The sequence below is a fragment of the Aotus nancymaae genome, unplaced genomic scaffold (assembly GCF_030222135.1).
Source record: "Aotus nancymaae isolate 86718 unplaced genomic scaffold, 86718_ANA_hifiasm-v0.15.2.pri h1tg000006l, whole genome shotgun sequence".
Classification (NCBI taxonomy): Eukaryota; Metazoa; Chordata; class Mammalia; order Primates; family Aotidae; genus Aotus; species Aotus nancymaae.
In genome coordinates this window covers 68,797,167-68,813,728 of record NW_026988417.1, presented here as the reverse complement: position 1 = coordinate 68,813,728, position 16,562 = coordinate 68,797,167, and the positions used below count along the sequence as shown (strand labels likewise).

The window sequence follows — 16,562 nt, the reverse complement described above, 5'->3', positions numbered from 1 at the left end:
GCCTGGCAAACATCATGAAACCCCATATCTACTAAAAATACAAAAATTAGCTGGGCATAGTGGCAGATGCTTCTAATCCCAGCTACTTGAGAGGCTGAGGCAGGAGAAATGCTTGAACTCAGGAGGCGGAGGTTGTGGGGAGCCGAGATGGAGTGTGCCACTGCACTCCAGCCTGGGCAACAGAGGAAGACTCTATCTCAAAAACATAAAACAAACAAACAAAATAACTAAAAAAAACCCCATAAATCTAATATACAGTCATATTATAAACCTCTAACTTAGAAAATTCTCCCCCCACTTAATCAGGGCAAGAATTGTAGTTGGAGACAAAGATAATAATTATCACAAAACATTCTAAGATGCTACAGTTTTTATTACAAAATGAAAACTCTTGTGTTGAAATCAAGCAGCAGTTTTAACCACTGGGATTATGGTCACCCCAAGAATGAGAATGTGTACTCATAAAAGAGTATAGAACCAAGGGCTGGTATTTGCCAGGTCCAGGTCCATTCTGCCCCAGTGCAGTAAATCAATCACTGTAACATAGATTTTGCAAAAGAGGAAAGAAAGATTTATTCACAAAGCCCAAGCACTAAGACCAGAGAATAGCTCTCAAATCCACCTGTCCGAATATAAAGTTTAGGGATATTTATGTGTTAGGAAAGTGAGATGGTCTAAGGCGTGGGGAAAAATGGCGCTGGGGAAAAAAGACGTAACAGGTTTTTTTCTGCGCAAGTGTAGTCAGGGTTCACGGCATTCCATAGGACATATGACAGAAGATGGCCGTGTTAGCATAATCTGAGGATGGCGTTTTGGCCCTCCCACATCAAAAGGCCACCTCTTGAGCACTAGTGCAGGCTCAGTTGAAGCATTGGTGGTCTCCACCAATTTGAACTTGACAGGAGCTGGCCCAAGTTCCTGAGAAACAACTGAAATGACCATTACCATGGTGACCTATGAATGCTATCTCTAAAGTAGTGAAGGTTAAGTTTCAGCATTCAGTGGCAAGGCCTTTAGCCACCTTGGCCTTCAGCTTCATGGAAAAAGGAAAACAGATAACAAAAACAAGTGACCAAAAGCAAGCAAGGCAGGCAGACCTGATCAAATTTACCCCTTGGTTTCAGGGCCAAGGGCCACCTTAGGAACCTGTGCACTGCTGGCTTGTCCCGGGAAGGACCCGGAGGGCAAAGGGGTTTGGTTTGCCTCACCCAGGAAATGCTGACCAAATAGTAGCTGGGTGCTTTGAATTTTGAAATAAAAACAATTTCAACTATGCAAGGAAATTTCCTAATCTTTACTTGAGAGAGAAATTTAGAATTAGCTCTTCCATGAAGTAAACAGAAAACAGAACTTGGCAAAGTGCTAATGCTTTTATCAAAATCGCTTAAAACAATTATGGATTTACACTTGACTTTGGGAATTCCTGGCCACTTTGTCACATTTACACTGCCCCTTCCCCCCTGCCCCAATAAGGGATGTATTTGTTTGACATGCTTTGTTTTTCTATTTGTTTTTTGTTCTGTTTTGTTTTGTTCACAAGTTCTTACTTTCACCCAGCTGGAATGCAGTAGTTTGATCTTGGCTCACTGCAACCTTCACCTACCCACCCTCCCCCACACCCCTCCTCCTTCTCAAGCAATCCTCTCACCTCAGCCTTCTGAGTAACTGGGATTATAGGTGCATGCCACCATGTCCAACTAAATTTTGTATTTTTTTTGGAGAGATGGAGTCTCTTTATGTTGCCTAGGCTGGTCTCAAACTCCTAGGCTCAAGCAGTACGCCTGCCTTGGCCTTCCAAAGTGCTGGGATTACAGGATTGAGCCACCATGCCTAGCCTGGATGCTTTTCCTTTTTCCTTTTTTTTTCTTTATTTTCAGCTGCAGGCATGTAGCCAATTCAGAGGCCTTATTCCCCATAATTTGGAACTTTCCTTTGGATTTGATCAAGTTGAATAGAGTTGGTCAAACCCCAAATAAATCTAATATATTACATTTATTTATATTAGATATATAATTTATATTAGATTAGATTAATGAGTGCTCTAATGGTAAGGAGAAATTAAGACCAGCTGGTTGTTAATCTTAACTTTGGCCGTTAAGGAGAATTTCCAAGACAAAACCCCAATTCAGCTACTTACCTAGGAATGGGGTGCAGTCTGAAGACTGTTTTCTACCATCCTAGAAGCAGACAAAAATTCACACTCACCTTCCTCGCTCAACGCGAGCTGAAACTCCAGAAAGGAGTTGATTGCTCTCCATCATTATGGAAGTAATTTCTCACTTTCTTTGTGGAAAGTGAGTAAAACTCTAGAAAAGGAGTTGTACAGCAAAATGAACTTTAGATTTCAACCCAAATTTTGGGAGATCAGGGATTCTCTAGAAGGGGCAGTTCCCAGGCCTCAGCAAACTGACCTATTAGTTTGAGCAATAAAGATAGCTCAGGCCAGATAGAAGATTTGCCAAAGACCAAGGGCATCTCCACTTGAATTCCTTCATGGTTGCCAGTTTGTGAGCCAAAATGTACCTGAGACAGGCCTCAATCAATTAAAAAAATTTGGCTGGATGCAGTGACCCATGCCTGTAATCTCAGCATTTTGGGAGGCTGAGGTTGGCAGATCACTTGAGGTCAGGAGTTCGAGACCAGTCTGGCCAAATGGTGAAACTCTGTCTTTATTAAATATACAAAAATTAGACTGGTGTGGTGTCATGTGCCTGTAATCCCAGCTACTCAGGAGGCTGAGGCAGGAGAATCACTTGAACCCAGGAGGTGGAGGTTGCTAAGCTAAGATCACGCTTGCACTCCAGCCTGGGCGACACAGCAAGACCTCGTCTTGGGGAAAAATAAATAAATTTTAGAAGATTTATTTTGCCAAGATTAAGAATGCATGCCTACAGGGCAGGTCTGTGCCCTTCGTCAAAGATGAATTTAAGGTCTTCAATATTTAAAGGTGAAAGGACAGATACTGGGGAAAGAAGAAATTTTAAAAGGTGTGGGTAGATAAGAAACAAAGAAACATTTGCATTCTTTTGAGCCTTTGGCCATGATCTAATAAACAATTTACATGTGAGAGGGCCATAGAAGAAAGTTACTCACATCTTCATCTGACTCAGCAAATCTGCATGTTTATACCTGTGGAAGCAATCAGACATGCATTTGTCTCAGGTGAGCACAGGGATGACTTAGAGTTCCTTTGTCCTGCATCTGTGAAGATGAGCTGTCAATTTACCTTGCCAGGGTAAAATTCAGCAGAACCATTTTAGAGCAAAGATCTTGGGGCCCACAAGAAATTTCCTAATGGGCAAATTGTGAAGGAGGTATGTAGCTATCTTATTTAGGAATAAAATAAAAGACAGGTTTGCCTGACGCAGTTCCCAGCTTTTTTCCCTTTGGCTTACCGTTTTCCCTTTGGCTTACCAATTTTGGGGTCTTGAGATTTATTTTTCTTTCACATAAGGATTAGAGGCTCTGAATAGTTTGAAATTTGTATAAGTATCTGTTGGAACTCAGACAACAACATCCCAAAATTAAGGCCTCGAAAGCGAGTTTTTCTCTGACCTTCGCCTATCCTCCTGTCTCTCGCTCCTATTCTTCCCAAAGTGGGGGTCATAGAAAGTGGAACCCTGTTTCCCTAAAGCCAGTCATAAAACTAAAAATATCATCTAACTGCCGGGTGCGGTGGCTTACGCCTGTAATCCCAGCACTTTGGGAGGCCGAGGCGGGCAGATCACAAGGTCAAGAGATCGAGACCATCCTGACCAACATGGTGAAACCCCGTCTCTACTAAAAAATACAAAAATTAGCTGGCTGTGGTGGCGTGCACCTGTAGTCCCAGCTACTAGGGAGGCTGAGGCAGGAGAATTGCTTGAACCCAGGAGGCAGAGATTGCAGTGAGCCGAGATGGCGCCACTGTACTCCAGCCTGGCGCCTGGCAACAGAACAAGACTCTGTCTCAAAAAATATATATATATCATCTAACTTTCCCTCCATCTTTCTGTGTAAAACATGACCATAAAGAAATTATCCGATTTGCCTTGTTTGACTGCAGGTCATAAGACCCCTATTCCAGAGAGGGTTCTGGCCCATCCCCAGCAGGAAGAAGTGTATGCACACAGAGGCCAAGAAGAATCTGGACAGGCCTTACTCAGTTTCCCACTCAGTCTATTAGCATTGGATCTACCCTTTTTGTTCAATCAGATTTCTACACAGCTGTCCATACTTTGCTCATCCTAAGCGTAAACATGGACAATGTCCTCTCTATCTTTGGTTCTTCGTTCTGAAGGCGTCTGTGTAAGTGTTAATAATAAATTTGTACGCCTTTTCTCCTATTAATCTGCCTCTTGTCAGTGATTTTCAGTGAACCTTCAAAGCGTAAAGGGGAAGTTTTCTCTTGGCCTCTGCATATCCATAGTTTTGTAAAGGAGAAACAATAATGAATTCACGGGAAAACTAGAGTCCTAGGGAATACAGGTAAAAAGAGACTTACTGTTCTTGTAAATCCTTCCCTTTCTACAGCCTATCATTATTTTAATGAATTCTTTTTCTAAAAACTTGGTTTATAGAGGGGCTAATGTTTAATTTCCTTTCTGGTTGTGCAGTTGCTTAACAACGCTATATGTTGTATGTGTGTGTATGTGTATGTTGTATGTGTGTTTATATGTATGTAAACATACACATGCATATGCATACAAACACAAATACATGTTTATGTATGTACATGTGGCTAATGGCCTACTGAATGACATTAATAACAAAAGTGCTTTAAGTTAAAATCTTTTTAAAATAATTTTTTTTCTGATTATAAAAGTATTAAATGCACATGATAGAAAAATCAGAAATACACTTAAAGCAATAAGGAACATAATAACTACACATAATATAGCCATCTGTTGGGCCACCTCCATCCACTTTTTTCCTAGGCATTTCTGTTACCTCTCAGTTGTGTGTGTGTTTTTTAGAAAACACAACTGAGGCCAGGTGCGGTGGCTCACGCCTGTAATCCCAGCACTATGGGAGGCCGAGGCGGGTGGATCACGAGATCAAGAGATCGAGACCATCCCAGTCAACATGGTGAAACCCTGTCTCTACTAAAAATACAAAAAGTCAGCTGGGCATGGTGGCACGTGCCTGTAATCCCAGCTACTCGGGAGGCTGAGGCAGGAGAATTGCCTGAACCCAGGAGGCGGAGGTTGCAGTGAGCCGAGATCGCGCCATTGCACTCCAGCCTGGGTAACAAGAGTGAAACTCCGTCTCAAAAAAAAAAAAAAAAAAAAAGAAAGAAAAAGAAAACACAACTGAGATCTAAATTAAATTCTAACTTGTCTCTGTAAAATCTCCTTCCCAGTCAGAGTTCCTTCTACATTACCCTGTGTCTGCAAGCATGCCAGAGACTTATAGGATGATTTTACTTCACAGTCACTATTTATTTTTTTTTTTTTAAGATGGAGTCTCTCTCTCCTGCCCAGGCTGGAGTGCAGTGGCATGATCTTGGTTCACTGCAACCTCCACTTCCAGGATTCAAGTGATCCTCCTGCCTCAGCCTCCCAAATAGCTGGGATTACAGACACCTGCCACCATGCCTAACTAATTTTTTATATTTTTAGTAGAGATAGGGTTTCACCATACTGGCCAGCCTGGTCTAGAACTCCTGACCTCAAGTGATCCATCCACCTTGGCCTCCCAAAGTACTGGAATTACAGGCATGAGTGTGAGCCACTGTGTTGGCCCATAGCCGCTTTTAAATAGCAGAATTAAATAACCTGCTTTTCAACATCGACATCCTGGTAAAAACAAATGGGGTAATGGTGTCAACTTCCTTTATGAACTTCTAATAGAATGTCTTTTCCTACAATCAGAAACACACTTCTATTTGCTTCTATCTTTATAATTTAAATAACAAATTGAATCTATTCCTTGTTCCACGAAACTTGTAATGGTGCTTGGCTTAAACAACACAATTTTAACCTGAAACTGTAACTGCTGTTTGCTATAAGGAAAGTAGCACTCTAGGAGTTGTTTGGTGTATTGTAAGAACAGATTCCTAAAATTCTATTTTGTTCACCCAGTAAATTTATGTCATTGAGCTAAAGAAGCCACTTACGGGCAGCAATCTCTAATTCATAGTTTTTGCTTGAAAAAGAATGTAACAAGAGTACATGAGTAACCAGGGTTTAAAAAAAAAATTCTTGTTAGTTGTGAAATAAAAATTCTGAAGTAGGAGATGCCTTGTGATTTTGAGAAGTGCCCCATGGTTGGAGTCATTTTTAACACAGTGTCCTTCTCTCTACTTAGGGGATAGCAACTTTATAAACTCCTCCACCCTTTTAGGAAATTTAGAAGATAATTGAAAAACAGTAAAATAGAAAGGATTGAATTCAGTGGTAAATAAAATTTACGGGAGCCCATTGTTTTTGACTGAGCTCCTGCACTCGGTCCCAACAGACCAAACCAAAATGGAGTCACTCACGTCAAGCACCACACAGTCAAACTGAAACTTTAAAAAACAGAACAATTTCCAAATAGGTAGTTTTCCTAAAAACCAAAGAGATTCACAGCAATCAACTGTCAAGGATCCAGTTAACCTGAGCAGACATGATAAGGAAGTCCCCTCTGCTTTAACCCATCAACGAAAGTAACCTGAAATAGTAACCTGCTGTCACTTTTTGCCCTATGCTGTTTCCTTGTTCTTGCTCAAGCTGCCTTATAAAAACCAACTGTTCTGTCATGCCCAAGGGGGTTCCTTCTATTTTATAAACAGGATGCTGCCTTACTCATGAATTGCTAATAAATGTCAGTTAGTTCCTTAAATTAAATTCACTGATATTTTATTTTTTAATGCAGTATTGTGATACTCAGAAGTGGGGGTAATTTTAGGCAAAGATATTCTCACATTCAAAGGAAGCTTTTTCTATTCTCTCATACAAATAATTGACCAAATTTAAAAGACTGCCTAACTGAAAGTCAAGGGAAACCAAGCTCTGAATCTACTAAGTGATATTACAATAATCTTTTAATATTTATAAAGTGAGAAATTAATGTTACTTTTGGCATCGTAAACATTGCTTGTGGCTGGGTTTGGTGGCTCATGGCTGTAATCCCAGCACTTTGGGAAGTCAAGGAGGGCGGATTGCTTGAGCTTGGAGTTCAAAAACAGCCTAGGAAATATGGCAAAATCTTGTCCCTACAAAAAGTACAAAAATTAGCCAAGAATGGTGGTATGTGCCTGTAGTCCCAGCTACTCAAGAGGCTGAGGTGGGAGGATGATGGCTTAAGCCTGGGAGATGGAGGTTGCAGTGAGCCGAGATCATGCCACTGTACTCCAGTATGAGCAACATAGTGAGATCCTGTCTCAAAATAAAATAAAAAAAGAAATATTGCTTATTTTGGCTTTGTTTTCTAATCAGTTTTTTCTTGTCAGTCATGTATAGAATGTTTTTTAATTTCCTAGCATTTTGTGAAACATTTTCCACAATTTTTAATATATACTGTGAGAGTGCCCCATTTTCCTGCTCTTCTAATTATATAGATGGATATGACCAAATCGTCTATTAATATGGACTAAAAATATGCTGAATTTATTTTCCAAGTCACAATTGCCAATACCAGATGAGTTAATGCCTTTAAGTTCTTTAAAAATACCTTGCAAAATATTAAAATATATCTTCTTGCAATCTTTCTTCACAACTCTTTTTTTAAAAACCCTCTAGACACTTTTACAAAATGGCAATAGACAAGAGGTGAACATTACAGACAGATGTTCAGTGAGGCTAGTTACAGAACTGAAGTTCAGACCAAAGTATTAACACTTTGAGGTGCGAATAACTGAATTTTTATAGACAAAGATATTTTCCTTGGTATTTATCCAAATTTGTACACTTTGATGTCACCTGAATCTAGTAAAGAATGCTTCTAATGGTCTCATGATAAAGGTTTTCTTTACTAAGGTACTGTGAGTGTAGTTAGCAAAGCTGATCAGACATTGGATTTAAGAGTAGTTGTAGCTTTGCCACTTTGACAGCAAGGGTTAAAAATGACTTCTGGCCCAGTGCGGTGGCTCACGCCTATAATTCCAGCAGTTTGAGAGGCCAAGGCGGGCGATCACAAGGTCAGGAGTTGGAGACCAGCCTGGCCAATATAGTGAAACCCTGTCTCTACTAAAAATACAAAAATTAGCTGGGTGTGGTGGTAGGCATCTGTAGTCCCAGCTACTCAGGAGGCTGAGGCAGGAGAATCACTTGAATCTGGGAGGTGGAGGTTGCAGTGAGCCGAGATCATGGCACTGCACTCCAGCCTGGCAACAGAGCAAGACTCCATCTCTTTTTTTTTTTTTTTGTAGAGGTGGGTTTCACCATGTTGGTTAGGCTGGTCTTGAACTCCTGACCTCCAACCTTGGCCTCCCAAAGTACTGGGATTACAGGCATGAGCCACTGCACCCAGCTAAAAAAGACTTCTAACTATGTGGCCAGAGTGGGATTCAAGTATTGGAAGTATTATCTTTGGAAATGTAATTTTTGCAATTCTTAAGTATATTGATTTTCCAGAGCTGAAATAACTACAAATTTGGTGACTTAAAACAATAGATGATTGTTTTGTACTTCCAGAGGCTGGAATTCAGAAGTCAAGGGGGTCAGCAGGGCCATGCTTCCTCCAAAGGTTCTGGGGAGAATCTTCCCAGCCACCAGAAGCTGCAAGGAGAGTCCTTTCTACTTCTGGTGGCTCTTGAAGCTCCTTGGCTTGTGGGAGCATAACTTCAGCTCCCGCCATTTTCAATTTTTTTTTCCATACAGAGTCTTGCTCTGTCACTCTGGCTGGAGTGCAGTGGCGCCATCTCAGCTCACTGCAACCTTCACTTCCTGGGTTCAAGCAATTCTGTCTCAGCCACCCAAGTAGCTGGGACCACAGGCGTGCACCACCACGCCCAGCTAATTTTTGTATTTTTAGTAGAGACGGGGTTTCACCATGTTGGCCAGGCTGGTCCCGAACACTTGATCTCAGGTGATCTGCCTGCCTCAGCCTCCCAAAGTGCTGGGATTACAGGCCTGAGCCACCGTGCTCAGGCGTTCCCTGCCATTTCCTTAGTCCATTATTTCTGTTGCTAAAACAGATCACTTTAGACTGGGTAATTTATAAAGAAAAGGGGCTTATTTAGCTCATAGTTCTGTAGACTGGGAAGTTCAAGATTGGGTAGCTGCAACCGGTGAGGGTCTCTTGCCACTTCAACTCATGGAAGAAAGCGGAAGAAGAAGCGGGCGTGTGCCAAAAGATCACATGGTGAGAGAAGAAGCAAGAGAGAGAGTCTGAAAGGCTGAACTCACTTCTATAACAACCTGCTCTTCAGTAATTAATCCAGTCCCACAAGAATGAGAACTCACTCCACTGGGAGGGCATTAATCTATTCATGAGGGATCTGCCCTCATGACCCAAACACTTCCCGTCTCCCAATACTGCCACATTGGGGATCAAATTTCAACAGGAGTTTTGGCAGGGTCAAACCACATCCAAACCATAACAGCCTCCTTCTTCACATGACCGTCTTCTCCATTTCTTTGGGTCTCAAATCTCATTGGATTAAATTCAGTATTATCTCATTTTGAGATTCTCAACTTAATTATATCTGCAACGACTTCTATTTCCAAATCAGGTCACATTCACAGAAATGGGAGTTGGTAGCTAGAGTTTGTGCATATCATTTTTTTTTTTTTTTTTGAGACAGAGTCTTGCTCTGTTGCCCTGGCTGGAGTCCAATAGCGAAATCTCGGCTCACTGCAACCTCTGCGTCCCTGGTTCAAAGGATTCTCCTGCCTCAGCCTCCCTAGTAGCTCAGATTACAGGAGCCTGCCATCATGCCTGGCTAATTTTTGTATTTTTAGTAGAGATGGGGTTTCACCATGTTGGCCAGTCTAGTCTCAAACTCCTGACCTCAGGTGATTCGCCTGCCTCAGCCTCCCAAAGTGCGGGGATTATAAGTATGAGCCACCACGCCCAGCCGAGATTGTGCATATCTTTTGAGGGTACCCAATTCAACCTATTGCACTGACCGAGTTCCATGGATTACACTCACCTTTCTCATCTGTCACGTGCTCCTTGGACTTGATGGTATGCCAAGCCACAAGCTAAACACAATACATCTTCTGAGACTGTCAGTTTTCTGACATTTTTAAAGAAAAATTTGAGAAATTTAACTGGTAATTTAATGTTAATATTATAATAAATATGTATTGTGGCATAAAATCCAAAATTCATATGGAATTTTAAGATGAAATGTGAGATTCCAGCCTATTTTTAAGTTAGGCAATGACCTTTTTTTTTTTTTTTTTTGCAAGGCATCCAGAAGAGTGAATGGCATTTACTCTTTTGCTGATAGGGTACTTCAGGGTGAAAATCTGAGAGCTTTCATCGCAGGTCTCATTATTTACAAGCAGACTAGAAATCTCTGACATGTAGGAATTTGTCATTTTATCAAGGTGGAAATTTCAATCGTGTAGCTATAGGCTGCTTTATAGGAACTAATTACCTTCTGAGTCTTTCCCGTTGATCATATAGCTTGGGCTCCTGGCCTCAGCAACATTTTTCTCTGGTTCTCACCCATTCTATGGGAGATATGATAAAATGCAGGGTCATATGTGAATTTTAGAATTTGCACAAGTGATTTATTCATCACATATTTATTGTTTGATTGTATAGAGATACAGGAGTGAACCCCCAAAAGAACCAATTCTTGTTCTTTCCAAACAGATAGTTATAGACATTATATAGATATAGATACACATATAGACATAGACATTGATATGACATAGTACAGGTCTACCGTATATCTAGAATATATGTCAAAACGGGTGGCTTACCTGCCATCAGTGCCCATGCTTGATGGGGATAAACATTGCTAATTGATCTTGGTGCTCTTTCATGCTGAATCCTGTTACGGCTTCAGGAACAAAAGACAGCTGTGCTTCCTGTATACCTTAATCACAAGACTGGTATCAAAAACAAGAGTACTATATATTGCTTTAACCACTGATTTCAATAATGTTACATTTAGAGCAATGCCTTTTTTTTTTTTAATTGAGATGGAGTTTCCCTCTTGTTGCCCAGGCTGGAGTGTGATGGTGTGATCTCAGCTCACTGAAACCTCTGCCTCCTGCGTTCAAGCGATTCTCCTGTCACAGCCTCCCAAGTAGGTGAAATTACAGGCATGTGCCACCATGCCCGGCTAATTTTATATTTTTAGAAGAGACAGGGTTTCTCCATGTTGGTCTCGAACTCCTGACCTCAGGTGATTCTACAGCCTCAGCATCCCAAAGTGCTGGGATTACAGGATGAGCCACCACACTTGGCCTGAGCAATGCTTTTTATTTATGTTTTCTTTTTTCACGAGATGCTTTTGTTATACTGGGGTTCAGGGGTTCAGAGTGCACGCAGCTCCCCTGAAAGGACGTTTCTCCAGGTTCTTGGTCTATCGCCCTCTCAAGAATGAGAAAGGAAACCACGGCGTAGTGTGCTCATAAAAGTAAATGCTGGACTCAGAAGTGTTTGTAGAAAGTGATTTATTTAAACCAAAGAGAGAAAAAGGAGAAGGTGAGCGAAACAGCTAGCTCTTACACTGAGCGAGAGAAAGAAAAGCTGCTGTCACACTGAGTGAGAAAAATTCCCAGAGGGAGAAACCCAGAGAAGGAAAGCTCCTCTCACACTGAGAGAATCTAGAAAGATGGAACCCAGGAGAGGAAAGACAGCGTCCACACTGAGTGGAATGGAATTGAGGGAGAGAGACGGAGTTAAGGAGAGGAAAAGCAGCTTCCACACTGGGTGGAAGCGGACCCCAGAGGGGAAATCTAGGAGGGAAAAGGGAGCTCCCACCATGTGGGAGGGGATTCCAGAGAGCTAGAAATCTGGTGTGGGTGAAGGATCAGGGGAATTTATCCTGGGAGAAATTCCCACCATCCCAAGTTCCTCTGGCCAATGAAAGGAGTTCCTTTAAACTTCCGCTGCGGTGATTGACTCTTAGTTTCTTCCCATGCCCGAGAAATTTAAACACAAACCATTAAATCTCCCACATGGAGAGAGAGAGAAGCGGGGCATGCCGCTGGGACGTTCTTGCCCCTTAAAACTACGCCCCCTTGTGGACCTGGAAAGAGAACACATTCCCTCACTTTGGCATCGTGATTCATTTAAATTCATTCAAAAAATGAGAGAGCATTAAAGGTAACTCAGTGGTTTTCAAAGGTTGCCTAAAGGCTTCACTGTGCTTACTCGATGGCAGATGTACAGCCCATCACCAATATCCATTCTCTTTCCCATGGCAAACATCACTAAGGGAGCAGGACATCCCACCCCACTGAGCAAAATGTGGTCTCAATCTCAACCAAATTGCACCAGTGAACCAACTTGTCATACAGGTGAAATCTGCTAGCCAATCTTGGCCAAGGAAAGTCATCGAAAAGACCTAAATAAATGAGTTCTGCTAAAAACCAAGCAAAAATTTCATAGTGTTACAAGAAACACATGAAAATGATCTAATCTACCACTGAAGAAAGTAATTGGCCGCCTAAAGTCAAATGACTTCGGGAGGCTGAGGCAAGAGGGTTGCTTGAGCCCAGGAGTTCAGGACCAGCCTGGGCAATGTAGTGAGACCTCATCGCTACAAAAAATGTTTTAAAATATGTAATAAATACACATATGCCTGGTGCAGTGGCTCATGTTTGTAATACTAGCACTTTGGGAGGCCAAGGCAGGAGGATTGCTTGAGCTCATGTGTTCGAGACCAGGCTGGGCAACATGGCAAAACCCCATCTCTACAAAAAATACAAAAATTGACTGTGCTTGGTGCGATGTGCCTGTAGTCCCAGCTACTTGGGAGGCTGAGGTGGAAGAATCACCTGAGCCCAGATGTTGAGGCTGCAGTGAGCTGTGATTGTACCACTGCACTCCCAGTGACAGAGTGAGACCCTATCTGTCATTATTGGCCTTTTGGCTAAGATCAAGTGTAGTGTCTGTTCTTATCAGAGTGACACCTTGTCTCAAAATCAATCAATAAATAAAGTCAAACATATGGCTAAAGAGTTCAAAACTAAAAGCCATTCTGCACTCACTAAAAGATCCTAATGATTATTTTATCTCCATTAAAGGCAATTGGATATGCTTGTGCCCAAGTGGAGACATTTATATTTCAGGCCTTTTAAAAACTTACCATCATTTGGGCATAGTCAATAAGTACTTGGTGAGACTTTAATGCAGTAATAAATGCCAAATAGATAACCTTCTCCATCTGTACTTCCTTAATGACAGGAATAGAGTTCAGTGTGCAGATATCTATAACACAACAATTTTCCAAGGTCATTCTCTATTCTAACATTCTTTTGACAATGACTAAGACTTTTTATTTGTGTAGACATACAATTTTCTCACAACTTGATAATATATTAATTTAATCAGTCTAAGCAATTTCAATTATATAAAATATATTAATTTAATCAGTCTAAGCAATTTCAATTATATAAAGTAGGAAAGATAGAAAATGGAGACTAAAGCCTCTTTTTTTAAAACATAAAGAATAGTAAAGAATCAGACTGGTGGAATGATGACTCAATTGTTAAGTAACAGGCTGTACTAAAACATTCAAAAACAGTGACTGACAATGGTTTTATCTTCATCCAAGGCCCTACAAACCACTTCTGAGAATGCTTTCAAATCAATTTGAAGAAAAGTAACTGCCTTACTTAAAGAAAACAAGAAAAAAAATACAAAATTATCACAAAAGTGTAGACATTATACAAAACTGCTGAAAGTCATGGCTGGGTGCAGTGGCTCACACCTGTAATCGTAGCACTTTGGGAGGCTGAGGTGGGAGGATTATGAAGGCAAGTGATTGAGACCATCCTGGCCAACACTGTGAAATCCTGTCTCTACTAAAAATACAAAGATTAGCCAGCCTTGTTGGCGTGTGCCTGTAGTCCCAGATTTTTGGGAGGCTGAGGCAGGAGAATCACTTGAACCTGGGAGGCAAAGGTTGCAGTGAGCTGAGATTGCACCACTGCACTCCAGCCTGGCAACGAAAAAAAAAAAAAAAACACTACTGAAAGTCAGAAAAAATTGTCAGGGCCAAGGGAAAATTTCTCCTTTACCCTCTGAAGGTTCTCTGAAAAATCATGGACAAGAGGCAGAGTAATAGGAAAAAAGGCATATAAATTTATTATTAACATATAGACAGGACCCTTCAAAATGAAGACCCAAAGATACGGGGGACAGTGTCCATTTTTATGCTTACATTCAACAGCATATGGACCACCATGGAGAAATATGATTGGACAAAACAGCATGATCCAACACTACTAAACTGAGTGAGGAAACCCAGCAAGGGCTGCCTGCCTAGATTCTTCTTGGCCTCTCTGAGCAGCTTTCTTACATTCCTTCCTTCTGTGTATGGGGCAGAGCCCTCTCTGGAATGCGGGTCTTGTGACCTACAGTCAAATGAAGTAGGTCAGATAATTTCTTTGTGGCTTTTACACAGACAGGCAAAGGGAAGTTAAGAGTTTTTAGGTTTTATGGCTAGCTTTAGGAAAAGATGTTCTGGTTTCTATGACTCGCCTTGGGAAAGAGGGATTCTAGCTTCTTTTTTTGAGACGGAGTCTCACTGTGTTGCCCAGGCTGGAGTGCAGTGCTGTGATCTTGGCTCACTGCAACCTCCACCTCCTGGATTAGAGCTATCCTCCTGCCTCAGCCTCCCAAGTAGCTGGAATTACGGGCACATGTCACCATGCCTGGCTAATTTTTGTATTTTTAGTAGAGTTGGGGTTTCACCATGTTGGTCAGGCTGGTCTCGAACTTGTGACCTCGTGATCCACCCACCTTGGCCTCCCAAAGTGCTGGGATTACAGGTGTGAGCCACCACACTCTGCCTGGGATTCTAGTTTCTAGCGCTAGCTTTGGGGGATGATGGGACCGAGAGACAGGAGGGCAGAACGTCAGATAAAAATTTTTGCTTCTGAGGCTTTCATTTTGGAGTATTGTTTTCTGAGTCCCAGCAGAATAAAGAAAAAGTCTGGAGAACACAAAAGAATTTACATAAAAGAAGAACTAACGAAAATGTTTCTTTTTTAAAATTAAAAGAAATTGTTGTTGTTGTTGTTGTCTTAGAGACAGGGCCTGGGTCTGGTTTGTCTCTGGACAAATTTTTGGTTTGTCCAGGCTGGAGTACAGTGGCTCAATCATAGCTCACTGCAGCCTCAAACTCTTGGGCTCAAGTGATCCTCCTGCCTCAGCCTCCCAAGTAGCTAGGACTACAGGTGAGTCACCACACCTGGCTAATTTTTTTTTTTTTTTTTTTTTGAGATGGAGTCTCATTCTGTTGCCAGGCTGGAGTGCAGTGGCGCAATCTCAGCTCATCACAACCTCCGCTTCCCGGGTTCAAGCAATTCTCCTGCCTCAGCCTCCTGAGTAGCTGGGATTACAGGCACACACCACCATGCCCAGCTAATTTTTGTATTTTTAGTAGAGACGGGGTTTCACCGTGTTGGCTAGGATGGTGTCAGTCTCTTGACCTTGTGATCCTCCTGCCTCAGCCTCCCAAAGTGCTGGGATTACAGGCATGAGGCACTGTGCCTGGCTGCTAATTTTTTTTTTAAGAGATAGGGTCTTACTGTGTTGCCCAGGCTGGTCTCAAACTCCTAGGCTCAAGTGATCCTCCCACTTCGGCCTCCTAAAATGCTTGCAGTACAGGTATGAGCCACCGTGCCTGGCCATGGCAAATATTTCTCTGCCCTAATACATGTAAATACAGTGGAACACTTAAACCAAGGATCCTTGGTTTTGTTGTGAAGATAGGACCCAGCTATCACTGCCCCCCCATATTCTGCACCTTGAGCCTTCCTCATTATAAACACATTCTCTACAAAGCTAAATATAGCTCAGAAGGGCTTATAAAATGTTGTCAAAGATCCTGCTGCATCATTTGAAAATGAGTTCTCTAAAAACAACGGTATCTTCACAATGATTTATATGTATCTTACACACACACATACACACACACAAGGGGGAAAAAAGAACTAAAAACAAGGAAACTCTGGAAACAAATGGACACAATAAATACATTTATTTTAAAATTTTGATGAGTGCTTAAATTCACTAAATGGTATTTAGCCCATAGAAAAATTTCTCATTTAGAAGACAGCAATCAAAAATGAGCCATACAGATTTGCGTTACTCCTTAATTAAGATGGGTAATTGCTTATCTCTATATTAACAAAGATTAAATACCTAACTAGAAGAAAATATCCATTGTGGTCAAAACAGATTTATCAAGAACAGGAACTTGATGGACAATATGAGAAAAATTTTAGTGTATTACTAAATGCCCATGTTAATTGGCTGCTTATAAAGGGCATTCCTTCGGACATTTTGGAAGGTAAAGGCAATTTGAAGGAAACTTCTTCAGGATAAATAATGTTCCATAATAGTCACACATAAAACCAAGCAATCGGAGAGAGATCCAAGATGGCTGATCACTAGCAGCTCGGGCTCCTAGCTCCCAGTGAAAGCACAGAGAACGAGAGGACGCCACACTTTCAGACAAA

At 41.5% G+C, this 16,562-nt stretch overlaps 1 pseudogene; it reads left to right on the top strand.

The window, feature by feature from the left end:
• Window positions 1-12,944: 12,944 nt before the first annotated feature.
• LOC135272212 (U2 spliceosomal RNA) lies at window positions 12,945-13,113 on the top strand (annotated as a pseudogene).
• Window positions 13,114-16,562: the final 3,449 nt, after the last annotated feature.